The sequence below is a fragment of the Panthera uncia genome, chromosome E1, assembly GCF_023721935.1.
Source record: "Panthera uncia isolate 11264 chromosome E1, Puncia_PCG_1.0, whole genome shotgun sequence".
In the NCBI taxonomy this organism is placed as follows: Eukaryota; Metazoa; Chordata; class Mammalia; order Carnivora; family Felidae; genus Panthera; species Panthera uncia.
Window position 1 is genome coordinate 54,111,094 of NC_064814.1, and position 5,773 is coordinate 54,116,866.

General features: G+C 39.0%; 1 long non-coding RNA gene across 1 annotated transcript in view; it reads right to left on the bottom strand.

Moving 5' to 3' along the window:
• Positions 1–5,773, bottom strand: part of LOC125926989 (uncharacterized) — a 78,895-nt gene that overhangs the window by 23,795 nt on the left and 49,327 nt on the right. The gene's annotated exons all lie outside the window — the stretch shown is intronic.

A 5,773-nucleotide genomic window follows, 5' to 3' on the forward strand; every position in this document is an offset into this window, starting at 1 on the left:
TATATGTCTCTGTTAATCACAAATTCTGTAGAACTATCAGAACTAATTCATTTATTCTACATTTGTTAAGCGCTTACTGGGCAATCAAAGATGATGACAAAAATGAGTGTGGTCAGTGAACCAACTTGAACAGAAGGCAAATGAAATGCAGTTCCCCGAAAGGATACAAAGGTGCTCAGTGCACCCTCAAAACCATTCACCCAATTTTACTAACTACCAAGTATGTGTCTGTACAGAAATGGGCACCACGGATATCACAAATGTCCCCCCCCGTTGCAGGAGATCAAGCCAGTAGGACAACAACAATTAACACAGCTCTTAAAAGATGAGTAGATGGTTATCGGGTGAAAGAGAAATGGAGCTGGTCATTCTAAGAAGAGAAAACGAGCATGAGATTTCAGAGTGGTTTAAGCATAGGCTCCGTGAGCAAGGGCCTCAGTCATCAAGGCCTGACTATGAAGGGACCTGACTCGTGTGGTGCTGACGAATCAGGATATGCATCAACCTGGAGAAGTTTCATGAGGAGGAGAGTTGACACATTTCCGGTGAGGATGGAGTAGGAGAGAAAAGACCAGAGCCTGGAGAGACTGTTGGGGCTGCTGAAATGGTCCAGATTAGAGATGACAGGGATGGAAATGAACAAAAATGCAGAGTGCAAGCAGGCCTCCAATACTGGTCTAAAGAAAGGGCCGGAAGAGCAGTGAAGAAGTAACACAGTTTCATGGCATTCAAAACTCCCAGCTACTCTGTGATTACAGATTCTATTTCTTTTTAGGGGAGATTCTCTTCCTCTGAACCCCTCCAAGAAAACGGACAGAACTTCTTAGATAAATCCTCCTATTGACCTAATTTCTACATACAATTCTGCTTACCAAACCCAAAGAGCCTGATTTTTCTCAGTACCATGCATATTTTAAGGAAGAATCAGAAAGGGAATTTCCTATTAATATCAAAAAGAATGTGACTGAAATATACCATAGCCATTGCCAGAGTGGTCTTTTCTTTGATACTTTTTTAAAGCTCGCAATTTGGCTTCACTGTGTAGCTATTTTAAAAAATAAGACAGTAGTGCTCACTTCGGCAGCACATATACTAAAAAATAAGATAGTAGAATCCCAATTTATTCATTTACAGTGGTGGATATCCCTTTCTAATGAGGCGGCTGCTTCAAGGAATCTCCTTCCCCAGTGTGGGAATCCTAATTAGTAATGAAAAGACTGCTTGCTTCATAAGAAGAGGATTTAAGAGCGGTGAAAAATAATTAATAAGGAATATTTGACTTAGGCCATGATGAAGACTAATGAAATAACCTGCCTAAGGTAGGCAGACATTTATTAGCAAATTTTAATTAAACTCTGTAGAGTTAACCTATTGACCTCAAAAGCCCAGGGCAATTGTTTTATTATTCTGTCTCCTAACTATTTAAATAATTGCTCATGTAGAGAATTGGGAGTGGATTTCATTATATATGGGTCAATTATCCTGGGGTCTCTGATTAAAACAGCAAGGATTTAAGAGTCACAGATACTCTGGTTAATATTCTTCCTCATCTTCCTCACAGATTAGATATTTACAGGCTAATTTCCTTATCTCTCACAACAAAAGCACACATGAAAATCCAGAAATGCTTATAACACCCTTGTCTTTCCTTTAAATGAAATGAGGGACCATTGAGACTTGGGAACTGTTCATAACCTACTGATGCCGGATTTGAGGACCCAAATGGGATGCATGCAGTGGGGAGGCAGGAGACCATCTCCGAGAACAACTCTGAATTAGGAACAAGGGAGGTAGTTTACGTCCACTTCTCCCTGATGGCAACACTAAGACTTCCTGTGATGGGGAGAAACAGACTGGAAGAAGATTATGGACTGCCACACGGGGCAACTGTCAGGTAACCTAACGGGTTAGATAAACCCACTTCAAGCGCATAAACGGTTAACTAGACAGACATAGCCATGCCCTAGCATTTTTGGTATCCAGCCAGGAATCATTACACTAAAAAAATCTCAGAATCTATAACAAGGCCAGATTCTTTCCTTCTCTATCTTCCGAGGACTTAAAGACCATGGTTACTTAAAGCAAATACTGGTACCACTGACATACTGATACTCGAAAATACCATGAAACCTTTTTTCCAACTCCATTCATAACCACACAGATAGCAAGAACAGAAGAAATCTCATGATCCCTCTCCATTACCTCCCCTTCTCTTTCATATCTAAATCTCCCACTGTGAGACTGAAATCTTCAGCATCCCAAAAGATATGGACTTTTCTAACCTCCTATTACATTGGAAATGCACTAATCTCCACTAACACCTCAGCTGGAATTACTGGCTAATCAACTAAGAAAGCATCTAGAGAAAAAAGTGTCTTGAAACGTGCCTGAAGGGAGAGAAAGGGGGAGACTTTAAAAATGTCTCTACAAAAACCATTTGCCCAAAACTTAGGGCTGCCCCTGGGGATCAGGACGCCTGGCACCCTCCTCGTGCGTCTATGGATTACGTGAACCACTCCCCCCCCCCCACATCAGGACTCTGGTATAGCCTGAATCAGAACCATCTGGAGGGCACCCTAAACACCCAGATTAAGGATCCCCACCTCCTGAGCTTCTAACTCATTAGGTCAAAGGTGGGGCCCAAGAATTTGCATTTTTACCAAGTTTCCAGGTGATGCTGATGTGGCTAGTCCAGGATAATAGTCTGAAAACCACAGCTCTACATTATCACCAAAATTTTCCAAAAAGGAAATTATACATGATATCTATAGTCCTGCATTTATACCTATAAATTCAGTCAAACCTCTCTGAGCCTCAATTTCTTCATCTGTAAAATGAAAACACTGAGCTAAATAATCACTAAAATCCAATCGAAATGCCTTAGAGTCAAAGCTGGACAGCACCGTCAGTAATAATGGTACAATCATGGAGTGCCTAGGTGGCTCACTCGGTTAAGCGTCTGACTTCGGCACAGGTCATGATCTCACAGTTCGTGAATTCGAGCCCCGCATCTATATCCATACTGACAGCTCAGAGCCTGGGGCCTGCTTCAGATTCTGTGTGTGTCTCTCTCTCTGCCCCTCCCCTGCTCATGCTCTCTCTGTCTCCCAAAAATAAACATTGAGATTTTTTCTAAAAAATCATGATATAATCACAGTACATTTGTGGGACTCTGATTTATTTGCAAAATGCTTCCACACACACTTTGTCAGTTACTGGATACTCACGACTATGTGAGACAGACTCCTTTTGGAGACGGAGGTACAAAGAGAATCATGGTTTGTCAAAAGTTGTATAACTAATATATGATAAAGCCAGACTGAGATCTTCTAGCTCTTCATCCTGGGAAGTAATGCACGGCCCCGGACTTTCACCCTAGCTGATCAAGGGAAGATTCTGAGGACAGTCTTTGCCTAGAAACAAGGTCAGTAATCCGTCATTTCACTGGAGGAGAGAAGGCTCTCTGCTCTTTACCTGGACATCCACATAGCTTGCTCCTTCACAGCTGCAGGATTCTGGATTATTACACCTTAATCCAGAGGCCTTCCTTGGCTACTCAGTATCAAAAGGCAACCCTTTTTCCCCTCTCCTGCCAATTACACCTCTCATCCCCTTGATTTACTTTAAATCTGTCCATGCAACCACTTGACTATCTGACCACTTGACTACTATTTTAGTATCTGTCTCCCTCTACTAAAATATAAGCTCCACATGGGCAGGATGTTTGTTCACTGTTCAGTGTCCAATGAGTAGAATACTGCCTGCCATGTAACAAGTGCTCAAGAAATATTTGTGGGACACATAATAATTTAATAAGAACTTAATCTGTGACACACACTGGGCTAGGTATTTTATATATACCATCCAAAAAAAAAAAATCCTAAAGCAAAGGATACTTTAATGCCTTTTTCTCAGTAATTGATTTTTAAAAAATCAGTAAGGATTTCCAGGATTTCTGTTTCCAGGAAAATGGAGTTGACCTAATTTCCCTATTCCTCCCACTAAGTACAACTAAAACCCCTGGACATTATATATCAAACTAACATAAAAGATTCTGAGTGGTGGAGAGAAGATGGACCAGGTAAGTTCCCTGCTTCATATGCCCGGGACTCGGAGTTGAAAAAGAAGACAACACAAACATTGATGGGTATAGACAAAAAGCCCCATAAAAAGCCTACTCTCTCCAGCCAAAGGACAAAATATGGACAGCCTACTAGCAAGGCTGGTTTAACATTCGAAGCCCATCATACTCACAGAATAAAAGTGAACATTATCTGATCATCTCAATGCATCACAGATGTGGTACAAGAATTTCATAATATCCAGCACACATTCATGATTAAAAATAGAAAAACTCTCAGAAAACTAGCAATAAAAGAGGACTTTTTCAACCTACATAACAGGCACCTATCAAAAAAAAAAAAAACAAACAGCATAGCTAAAATATTATGTTTCATGATGAAACAGTGAAGACTCCCTACCTAAGACTGGTCTAGCTAACCCTCTGGAGGTCCTAGTCAATGAAGTAAGACAAGAAAATACAAGACACAGATATTGAAAAAAGAAAAAAAGGAGTAAAACTGTCCTTATTTGCAGATGACAAAATCATGTGAATAATTAAATAAGTCTATAATAACAACTTAATCCAAGAAGTAAATTGAGCATGTGTCAAATTGTAAGGTCAGTATATAAAAATAAGCTTTATTTTTATATTAACAGCAAACAATTGGAAAGTGAAATACTAAAAATGAATAGCATTTACAATAGCATCAAATAAATCACATAATATTTTAGGAATAAACTTAATTAAAAACTTGGGAGGAGTGGTGGCACCTGAGTGGCCACCTGGTTAAGCGTCCCACTGTGGCTCAGGTCACGATCTCACAGTTCATGAGTTGAAGCCCCTCACTGGGCTCTGTGCTGACAGCTCAGAGCCTGAAGCCTGCTTCGGATTCTGTGTCTCCCTCTCTCTCTGCCCCTTCCTCACTTACTCTCTGTCTCTCCCTCTCTCTCTCAAAAATAAACATTAAAATTTTTTTTTAATTTTTTAACCTCTATACTATAAACTATAAATCATTGCTGAAAGTAAAGATCTAAATAAATTATATACTTGTGTGTGTGTGTGTGTATACATGGAAAGAGAAGAATAGAGATCTTGAAAAGAAATCCACCATATATATACATATGTATATGTATATATAGACAAGTATAGACTATAGATATATAAATCTATCTATTTATATATATAGAGAGAGAGATAGATATATATACTATACACACACACACACACACACACACACACACACAATCAAATGACTTTTTACTAAGATGCAAATGCAATTTAATATAGAAAGGAAAGTCTTTTCAAGAAATGATACTGGATCAATTAGATATCTGTATAAAAAAAGTATCTCATACAATATGCAATAATTAACTCAACATGGAAAACAAATCTACATGCAAATCCTAAAATTATAAATCTTCTAAAAGAAAATGTAGGAAAATATCTTTGTGATCTTGAGCAAAAATTCTTAAGCAGAACATAAGAAGTACTAAATAAAGAGAAAAAAAGATAAACTGTCCTCTTCAAAATCAAAAGTACTGCTCACTAAGATACTGTTGAGAATGCAAAACGGTAAATCACAGGCTGGGAGAAAATATATGCAATACATATCTGCAACAAACAACTTTATTATATCTGTTCTATAAGAACACCTACAGGGGCACCTGGGTGGCTCAGTCAGTTGAGGTCATGATCCCAGGGTAGTGGGAT